The sequence below is a fragment of the Lonchura striata genome, chromosome 1 (assembly GCF_050655825.1).
Source record: "Lonchura striata isolate lonStrDom1 chromosome 1, ASM5065582v1, whole genome shotgun sequence".
In the NCBI taxonomy this organism is placed as follows: Eukaryota; Metazoa; Chordata; class Aves; order Passeriformes; family Estrildidae; genus Lonchura; species Lonchura striata.
The window spans coordinates 10,506,257-10,517,510 of record NC_140703.1 but is presented as its reverse complement, the minus strand read 5'-3'; the positions used below and the strand labels follow the sequence as shown (position 1 = coordinate 10,517,510).

The 11,254-nt window shown below is 38.5% G+C and overlaps 1 protein-coding gene across 13 annotated transcripts in view; it reads right to left on the bottom strand.

Annotated features, from left to right (window-relative positions):
- Nucleotides 1-11,254, bottom strand: part of ROBO2 (roundabout guidance receptor 2) — a 1,020,426-nt gene that overhangs the window by 727,109 nt on the left and 282,063 nt on the right. The window lies entirely within an intron of this gene.

Sequence of the window (11,254 nt, the reverse complement as noted above, 5' to 3'; positions counted from 1 at the left end):
TTTGTCCCCTGGTCATAACCCCTACAGGCTGTATGCTCCTGTTTGTCTCTACATTCACAACCAGAACCCTGTTTTGACCTTTTTGTTTCCAGAGATAATAAAAAAAATGAAAACAATGCAAGTGAAATCTCATTTAAAATATAAGCAGTGACTGCAGTGGAAGAGGAAGCCAAACACCCTGGTGGTGCATGAAAAGACAAAAATTTCTAACTACACACCAAAACCAACTCCATGTGCAATAACCTCATGGAATAAAACCTGACCCAGATCTTTGAAGAAAGCTGAATGGAAGCTTGCATGGGCTCATTTTTCATGCATCCAGGGAAGAGTGCTGGTGGCAAAAACAAGAGGCCAATTCAAACAGCCTTAAACAAAAGGGATGAGCTCTGTGCAACTGCAGGTAATCAGGGGTTAAAGCTGCTTCAGATAGCCAGAGGCTCCACAGCTGCTTCCAGTGTCTAATTGTCAGCATCTTCTCTCACATCCAGATTTATTGAGGAAAGCAGGGAGAATGCACCTTTTTCCTTTGGGAAAGAAAAACATGCACATCTTCAGCTTGTGTGTGTGTGTACACACCCACAAAAACATACACAGATGCATGCAGGAGGTGGCCTTGCAGGCAGACAGTTCTACCCTCTAATGGATCTGTGCCTGACTGGTGTTTCTGCATTGGTTTCTTTCATTTTTACAACCAGGATAATACTTGGCAGCCAGCATATCTCAAAAGACTGTTATGTTGACAGTTAGTCTCTGCACAGAAATATGAAAGACTAGGATGTGAAAGACTAGCTACACTTATCAATAAATGGACTGGATTAGATTTAACTTTTTAAAAATTTATTTATTCTACTGAAAATTGTTCCCCAAAGCATTTTTAAACACCTCTGACTGGGATATTTGCATACTCAGTTTACTTTATTGAGGTACAATATGTTTTCTGGTACACACTCTTGAGAAAGCAGCTAACAAAATACATTAGAAGCAATATAGCACCACCAATGACCTCAGTCTTGGGGGAAGAATAAAGGAAACTCCCTTTGCAGCTGCAAAAACATTTAAGAAAGTGGCAGGGCCATGCAAAGGTCCTTCTACAGATTCCTCAGGTGCCCTCTGTAGATTTACACATTGCAGCTATTTTTCACTGTGCCCTCTGCTAGCCTTTGCATGGCACTCATGAAAAGGAGGTAAGAAAATGTACCCTTTTTTAAAAACTGATCTCAGGGTAGGTCAATTTTCTCCCTGATTTCAGATGTAAGCCACTAATCAAGTAGTGTTTGCACTTCAAGATCATCAAAGGGAAAATAAAAAGCTCACAAAAGGATAGAGTGAGAAAATACCCTCAGAAACAGGAGAGACTAATAAAAACATTTGTTAGAATTTTGCAGCTGGGGCAAAAGTTGACCTGAGAGAATACTTTTAAACTGCCTCTGAACTCTTGTACCACAGTTCACTTGATTTAGAAAAGAAATTGAATCCCAAATGACACGAAACCTGCTATGGATGTTTGTATCTTGGAAAAGGGAAAACTATTTCCTGCAGGGCTTGAATCAATGCTGCTAAATTCCCTTCCTCCCATACATCCAACCACCACAGCAAGCTTTCTCTCCCACCCAAGAAAGCATTCTCAATAAAAACGGCAGTTAAGATTTATCTGTGCAGGAAAGACCCCTTCACCTTCAGGCAAGAGAGGTTTCCTGCTCTTTCTTTTAGGAAAACCAAGGCTTTCATCTTAGCTGGAAAAGGAAGGGAAAGCTTGGAAAGCATACTTAATATGCAAGAAATTACAGATGGCAAATCCTTATTAGATCATTTAACTCACTCATTTTCCAGTGCATGATATTCTCTACGGTAATGTAACAGTGGATTCATTGAAGTTACACACTCAGTCTCACTAGCCAGAGTTTATCATTCCAGGGAGCATTGCACTGTCAGGGAAAACTGTTCCCTCAGTCATCTTTATCAAGTGCTATCCAGAACAGACACAGATAAGGGTTCAACCACTACAGTACTACACAGCAGTGCTAAAAAACGAAGGAAGATGGTTTTTTTGCTTTTTGAATTTAGCTTTTGACATGACATAAAAAGCTTCTTCCCCAGACCATCCAAAGGCAGATACAAGATGTCTGGATTAACACACAGCCTGTTGTAGCTTGTGGTCCAGTTGGAGAATCTGCAATTTAACTGAAACTGTAAAATGAGAAGGAAGGAAAAATGAACAAAAGAAGGATTAAGGAAGTTATTTTTTTGCTGTTCACTTTCAAGGTCTCTTTTGTGGTCTGTGGGAGGAGCTTCCTATAAACCTCTTGATTGCTTCATTAAAATTCTCCCTTATAACTCTCTCTGAAAACAGTATGGCCACTGGCAAAACTGCCTAACATAATGATAAATATTATGCTATTTCCCCCCCTCATTTCCTCTTTACTTTCTTTATTTAGATTCCTCTTCTTTCAACCCTACTAAGGCCACCCTTTGATTCTCTTTTTGTGCAAATCCTTAAACGTAATGGTCTGGTCACTGACTAGGGTGTCTAAAACGCACAGTGGTACAATATTACTCTCCAATAATATGAAATTCTCCCACAAAAGCACTACTAGTTTTTCAGTTTTTCCCAGCATGATCAAGAAACCACAAGCACTGTGGAATTTAAATGTTTTTTAAAATCTTTGCATCACAAGAAGGGACTTTCAGCTGTGTACACCAAGTAAAATTTAGCTTTTCTAGGATTAAGTTTTCATCCTCATCAAGACCTGATCTCACATTTCCATCAAGTTTCAAAGGTTACTATCAAGGCTTCAAATTGAGCTGGATAACTAAGTCCACCCCACTAAAATAATTTTTTCCCACAAATAATAAGTTTTTCCTTACACATGTAAGTGCTAAAATAAACTTATCCCTTTAAGTAGTTGTGCTACAGAAAATATATCAATCAACCAAAAAAATAGGTGGAAGTCCTGGAAGCAAAAAGTGACATTGAATACAATTTGAGTGGCAACGTTGTTACTGAAAATCTAGTTTTCAAATAGTTTAGGACAATGCTGAAGAATTTTCAGCCAGTGAAGGAAATGTGATTTTAGCCCCCAGAAAGCATCCTTTAGTTTGCTGCAGGTAAAGCACAGCTGGGCCCAGCACAGGCAGATGTTGCTTTCCAGAAAGAGCACAGAGTTTAGTGATACATGCAGCAATTTGAGTCTGGAGAGGACTCTTTGCCCTCCCCTAACAAGACAAAAAGAATTTTCCTCTTAAATGCAAAAAAGTTGGCTATTTCTCAGGAATAACTGTGTTTGGAACACTATGTTTCATGACTGCATACAGATGTAATCTCACAGTAAATTTACAATAGGTTAGGAACTCTTTTATGAATTTTGTGGTTTATCTCTAACTTATAGTATTAATTGCTTTCCTTGCTCCTGGTTGCATATTGTTATGAGATTTAAATTAATCCATGCATTTTTTTTCCACGGAATGGACTTAATTAATTTTGTAGATCAGATAGAACAAGTGAGCTACATAAGGGGAGAAGCCTGTACAACATCAATCTCAATAAAAGAAACAAACACAAATGAGAAACATCTCATCACTTTTCTGATAAATCCTCCTCTCTGCTGCTAATCTTCAGTAAGAACCTGAATAATATAAAAACTGCTTTAGGGTTTCCCAAGGCTCATAGTAGAGCATCACATGGCACTATGGAAAACTGATCCATCTTGACCTCTCCTTTCACAGCCACACACGAAGATACATTCTAACAAACCTCCAGTAAATACCCATATTTATACTGCATGCTTTCAGAAGCAACTGGCAGAGATGATAAAATTAGATTAAAACTGATATTTCAATTACATTTCAAGATTATATGTGATCACATTCTTGAATCTTTCAGCTTTTATCTTGCATTAATAGATTTATAGCAGTGATAAATTATTCTTTTGATCAAATACCATTTTGTGTATGTTAAATCTGAAACATGATCATTGTATCTTTTGCAAGAGAACAAGAGAAGAGCAAGTTGTATAGTATCAGTATGAGTGCAAAGTAACTAATGACTATGTTTATCCATACCTTTAACAAGCAACTAGATATGTATGTCTCCTGATAATAGAAATTCTATTTGGTTCTCCTTTTGGGTTCATTCCCAAGGTGGAATGTTAGGTATTAATTCTGTTGCCTGGGATATCCCTGGTCCTTGTCTTGGCCTCAGGGGCCCAGCTCCTCCACACAATATGCCCTGTACCTCTGCTCCAGTTAAAAACAAAGACCAGAAATAGCAAATCATTCATACAGAACTAAATAAACTGTGAGTGCAGACATTTACCACCACTCTCAGCAGAAGCCCCAAACATTCAGCATGACCCTGTGCTTCTTCCTCACCCTCTCAGAAGCCTTTGGTTGCCACATACACTGCCTGCAGGCATTGAGCAGATGTTCAACAGACCCAGAAGCTTCTTTTCTCCTCCTGCAGCAGTCTTGTAGGAATATTATGGGCTCCCCCTTGCTCAAGAAAAGAGTGACATGAAGAGCATCCATAGGGAAGTGGGGGCAGGAGGGGATACAAGCATTGAATTACTCACTCCACAGAACAGAAAGCACATGAGCATCAGGGAAACAGAGGAGGAATAAAATAACCCACTGTCAAAATGTCAGGGGAGTGAGTGGGGCTCAGATGATTTTGCATCAGTTTATGTAGGCAACTTGGCGACCTAGAAATACCCAGAAAGCACAAAGGGAATGGGATTGCTATAAATGCTACAAATCTGCACACAGTCTCAAGATATACTCAGAGTAACTTTTACTGAGAGAAAAGCTCTCTAAGGTGATTGCAGGCACCACATTGCCTGCTTGCTTCTTGCTCTGTGTTAGAGATAAAAAATAATTTCAGAGCAGTGCAAGTGCTCATATGAACTACTGCAAATAACTTCTTCAATGTCCTACTGCCACACTTAGAACCAAAGAGAACTGAGCTTTTATCCACTGAAACATGATTTCTACAGTGATTGACTCAAGGTTACTCCATTTTTTTCTAAATATATCTGCATACCTTAGGAAAAGTAGCACATACACTCATCCCCTAATATCAGGACCATAGCTATGCTGCTATCATCCAATGATCTCCATTTACAGGCTTTTCATGGATTTAGGAAAGCATGTAAATGAAACATTTTAAGCATACAACAGGCTCTGGTTTAGTTTTGCCTATGCATGTTAAACTTGCAATCACACCAGTGACATAGGAAAGACATTGTGAGAAAATCACAGGAGGAACAAAATGCAGCTGGATTGGAGATTAAAAAAAGAGATTACAGTCTTTAATCAATGGAAGTTCTTGAAAGCATGTGTGCTCTCTTGTCTTTGGAAATTTAAGGTAGAAACCCTACTTGAAAAAAATACCTAAAAAAATTTTTAAACAATAGCAAAAAGAGACAACATAGATGTTTTCAAGTTAGTTTTAAATTATAGTTTTTCGTCAGTGTTTTGCTCCTAGTAACATGTATGCATGCATTCAAGTTTGCCCAAAGAACATTGATTTTGGAAGTATTTGCAGAACCAGGTGCTTACCACATCCCACTTTTAAATCACTTCCAAGCACTTTCTGGCATGTAACAGGCAATTATTACAACCCAGAATTGCTGTAGTTTGAAAAAAAAAATGCAAGATGAAGACCAAAAATTGAACAATTATTTTGTGCAATAGCATTAATAGCTTTTCCACCATCACTGCTAATGTTCTACCATGAAAACAGAGCAAGGAGAACACACATCAATCCTTCTGCCAGAGTCATACCTAATAGAGAGGGCTGCCTTGAGAAGGGACACATGACAGATTCTTCCTCATCTCCTGCAAGAAGATGCTTCTTGTAGACTTTAATAACATCTACATGATGAGAAAGAAGTATAGATCTGCTTTCCAATTCCTTAAACCCAAGTGTCACTGGTCCTCCACAGCATCACTCACCAGGGCTGACTGGTCTCACGTGAAGTCAGCCCTGTGAGACCTGTTTAAATTTTTATCCCTCTCAGCAGCAGAACATTAATAGGTGGCAGGTCTTGGGGAGCAGAATTCTGTTTGCACACATTAAGGATGCTGCAATTCTCCCAGCACAATGCATTTCATAAATTCCACCCACTAAGCATTGCATTACGGTGTGGCTCCATTAGAGACACAGCCTGGTTGTTATGTAGTCAAGGTTTGCAAGCTCATAGGGCTATAAAGATATATAAATTTTATTAGAAAAAATAGATTATATATAGGACAATGACACCACTTTATAAGCTATGCTATTTAGACCTGAAGTGATAAAATACATCAATGTCATGTATTGCATTTCCATTGTGTAGCAATTCTTTTGTCTCTCTACGCCTTATATCCTTACTCTCTAATCTGTGCAAATCCTATTGAATTCTACCAATGTCATTTGGATTGCTTGATCTTAGCTTCATTTTATGACATAAGCAAATTTATATTCTGATTTTCTTCCCATCTTGTGAGAAACTATTGTGGCCCTAAAAGTAACCCTTGCCGTTCAGCCATTAGTGTTTTCTCTTAAGGATGTTTCATTAGTTTTTGCCAAGGATATTTTCTTTGTTTCCTTTTTCCACTTTAATCATGAAATGGCTTCCCTGCATCTTCCTTTTAAGTACTACTAAGGATTCATTGGGAAAACACAAATATTTTCACTGGCAAACTTTGAAATACAATGGAAATTAAAAATAGCTTTTCATGTGGCAATACTGACAGTCTCAACTTTTACAACTTTTCCATCCCAAATAATTTCAAGTTCATCAAAAATATTAGAGGCAATTGTAAAGCTGACAGCTAATGCAAAATTACTTATCGAGATTAAAAAAGAAATAAATCTTCTTTAAAAAATATCTCGATTTAGGAAGAATTTATTTGGAGCAGCATGTATTTCATACAGTTTTATCATTGCACCTCCCCTGTGCAGTCTTGAAGCTTTATTATCAGCTCCCTCTTTTTTCACTTAGCAGCAAATGAACATTTCTAACTTTAGTATGTTAGATGATGACACAAATTCTCACATAAATTTTTTACGGACACTTGGTGAACTTTCCTTTGCTGGCCACAAAAATCCCTCAAATTTAGGCATTTTCATGTGTTGGACTGATGACAATGAAAGCAGTATTTGAACATAGATGAAGACAATAGGAGGTTGGAAAACTGGATCGGTTCCCATGCTGGGTTCTAGAACAGAGGGAAAGTTAGGAGATGGAAAGAGTACGTATTGACAGGACAAAGGGGAATTGATTCAAACTGGGAGCAGGATTAGACTGAATATTAGGAAGAAATTCTTCACTTTAAGGATGATGAGGCACTGGTACAGGTTGCCCAGAGCAGCTGTGGCTGCCCCATCCCTGGAAGTGTTCAAGGCCAGGTTGGACAGGGCTCTGAACAACCTGGGACAGTGGAAGATGTCCCTGCCCATGGCACGGGCTTGGAACAAGAAGATATTTAAGGTCCCTTCCAATCCATACTATGCTGTGATTCTATGAAAAATTAGAGTATTTCTAGCTATCCACAAGTAATTGGGTGACATGAGAATGATTGGTTATTCCACAGTTATAAGTACAACAACAAGGAAACCCCTGAACTCTCTTCCCTGGACACTGAGGATGTCCACCCAATCATATTTTGCTTTTGCATCTAACTTCATTGTTTCAGCCCATATGGCCAAAATAATGGGAAAAAAAAAAAAAAAAGGCATTCTCAGGGAAGCTTCCACCCAGGCTTGCTCCTCTCAATTCCCCAGGATTTTCAGGTTAGTTTTCTTCTTCCCCCATGTGTTACCAGTGGTCTAAACCAATGCTACCACTCTTGTGCAGATGCTCTCTCTTCACCAATGTCAGTGCCATACTATTGATAGGTCCTGTGCCAGCTGTGTCCCCGTGGAAAAGGAATGTGTACCTCCCTGGTATGTGTGCACACATATTGTCCATGCTACACCTTTAATGTTCCATTAAACTGAGACAGCTGATGACAATTTAGCAAGAATTGCTTTAGCGAAGTTAGTACAGAAGTAAACATGTGCTTCTAGGCAAAACAGACACCTAAATTAAATGGAAATGTATGAGTATGTTTACAGAAAAACAAAGGTAAAATACACATTTAACATTTTTATATCTTATTTAGTGCAGTCAAAGAAGATCTCAGATACAACAGATACAGATACCAGATACAGCACACACAAGATTTTAAAGACCATTCTGTTAATAGTTGTGCTTATCTGGCATTCTTTTTCTTTCTTATCTCTCAAAGAGAAAGATTTCCCAGAAACAAGAAGCTGATGGGCTGCTCTTTTAAAGGAGCACTATTCTGTGCTGAATGGACACTGACCTGCCAGGCCCTTTGGGAACGCTGGAAGTGAAAATGAGATGATCAAATTGGCAGCACAGCAAGATAAATCCCTTTCTGAAAACAGCTGGGATATTACCCAAAGAGAGGCAGTAACACCCTCAGAGCCCCGGAGGACAGTTTCCAATGCAGGTGTATTTTCCCTGTCTTACAGCCCCATGGAAATCAACACTGAACATGACTAAGCTATCCTGGTGGGATGACTTTTCAGCTTCTTTTAATGCACACAAAGAGAAATTTTGTAAGGCAATGCTAGTAATAAGATGAAATTGTCATGTCTGAGTGAACATCAGCATGTAGTTACAAAGGTGCACCTATTTTGACCTCAGCTGTCATGTTGCACATGGTACTCTATGACGAATTGCCTTCAATCTTTTGGTTTTTTTTCTCCTTCTGTTTCTTTTCCTTCCTGCTGTGGAGTGTTTTTTATTCATTACTGGTGGCAGGCATGTCCTCATTTTATTTTTTTCCTCCTGCTGAGGTGCAGTAAAATAAATTAGTTTAATACATTTTATAAAGGTAGTTGGTTTAATTTTCCCTTTGGTACATCTGATGATACAACTACTTTAATAAATTGGTATTGAGATAGTTTGGTTTAAATGTTTCGTGATTTTCTACCTGCTGTGGAAGATGCCAGCTGCTTTAGTCAAACATTTTTAGAAGTGCTGGAATCAATTTCTTTTCCCTTCATATTGCTGCCCTGAAGATACACATTTGGCACACTAAGGATTTATTTCTTGAAAATATGAAGCAGCAGTGTAGCCTGCTTGGTTTGATTGCTTTGATTCTAAACTGTTCAGAGCTTAGAAATAAATTTCAGCTGGGAAATACAACCATTCTCTCAGAAACAGCTTTTCATTTCAGGATAGCTATATCTGGGTCTAGCTACAGTTTTTGTAAGGGTTTTGCTGTTTCTATCTGCTGGAGTGTTATGTACATAGAGAGCAGTAAAAGCCTGACACAAAGAAGTATATAGAAATCCAAGTCCTGTTTCAGGGGGCATTTACATGCTTAGAGTAGAGAAGGAATTCAGGTCTGAAAGCTTTCCAGGTGTTCAGGCAAACTCTCAGTCAAGCAGCTCCATGTGGCACATGCTCAGCCACTACTCAGAAATACCCAGAGCAAACAATGCTTTCAGTAACAAGGCAATTAACAAAACAGGTAGAAGAAGTCAGATACCAATCTGGGAGAAGCAGTGGCAGCTTCTTGACTCTAATGACTCTAATGAGTTAACAATTAAAGTAATGAGTATTTGTCCTGCAGAGAGATGCAAGGGTACCACAAGTATCCCATACAGAAATTAATGACCTTTGTAAGGTAACATAGGTGAAGTTTTTTAAAATAGTGTAAAGAAGAGCATAGAAAGAGGAAAAGATATGGTCATCTTCAGTATTTTTACCTTTAGTCTTTAGATATGTGTACATTCAGAATAAAGGCACGACAGAGCTGTGTGCTTCCTTCTGAGTAAACAGGAGCATGGTCTGTGTCACTTAATGGCCTCCTTACAGTTCCTTCTATGGTGGAAATAAAGCCATTCATGTGGAAACACAGGTAGTATGGGAGCTGAGGTATATAATATTTATGCCAGGCTGATCTACAGACAGGATACCCTAGTGATAAGCTAAGGGAAGTTGGCAGTCTGCACCCATGCTCCACCAGCATTTAAAAATTAAAATCTGTGACAAAGGAATCCAGGAAGAACTGTAACCAAGCAGAAAAAAAGGAGATCAAGAAGGGGGAAAAAAAAAAATACCATAAGGGAAAACATCAGCTTCAGTTCACTTTTTTTCAATATTGTAGGATAATGTAAATTATTAGATGAGACTATGAACCAAAAGTCTAATAGACAAACCCTAGAATGAAAACTTTCCTGAGGAAAAAATAGGAAAAATTTATTGTGTGCCTTAGCATGAAAACTCAGCAAGTAATTCTTTGTTTGGATCCCATTCCAACAGTCAGCTCTAAGACACTTGAATACATTTACAGCTGGATTCTAGCTACTTAGAGATCCAAACCATGAATTAATTGGGATGCAGTCTGAGGTGCAAGGTCTAGCAGCAATTAACTGCATCACCAGAGTTCAGTTGTCCTGTTTCTGTCAACATCATTTTTTTTTGGTAAATAATGATGTAATTATACAAAACATGCAAAATCATGATGAAATAGTCAAGATGAGATAGTGGTAAATATTATTCACATACAGGCATGCAAACATTATTGGCTGGTTCCAAGTGTAGCCTAAAGTCTCTTTATTTAATGATTTTATGACAGCCATGTTTATTTATAAGAAATAAATAATGCCAGACGTGTGTGTGCAAACACACAAATGTCATATTCTTAAGGACTTGTTTTAAATTCTGTAGGAATAAGATAAGCCACCCCAAATGATTTAGCAGAGAATAATGACTTAGCAGTTACTTTGGTTTCTCTCACAGAAGATATTTCTTTACTGAACATGATTTCTCTTCCCTGCTAACAATCTCCCGAGACATTTCTCTGCTGCCAGTACCAAAAAGTCATAAAGTTGAAAAGTACATTCCAGATTTTTCTATACCATCTGTCACACAGCCCCTGTTCTTGGCCTTGCCTCAGTGTCATGACAAATGTGTAGCAGTGATATTTTATAAGAAACTGAACACCCACACTGTGCTGTCAATATTTGGATTCTCCTTGGTTTTCCAAGGGTGGGTATTTGGTCCATCACTGCTGTCACTGGGGACATCCCCAGTGGGATCCTCCTGGGAGAGGCAGGCTCTGTCTCACAGCAGGAGCTGGTTCAGCCTCTTATAGGATGGTCTGGCATGGACTCTATGGCATTTGTGTACAGGGAAGAGACTTGAAAACTGCTAACATAAGCAGGGGAGGATAAGTGCCATTATACTCAATTAAT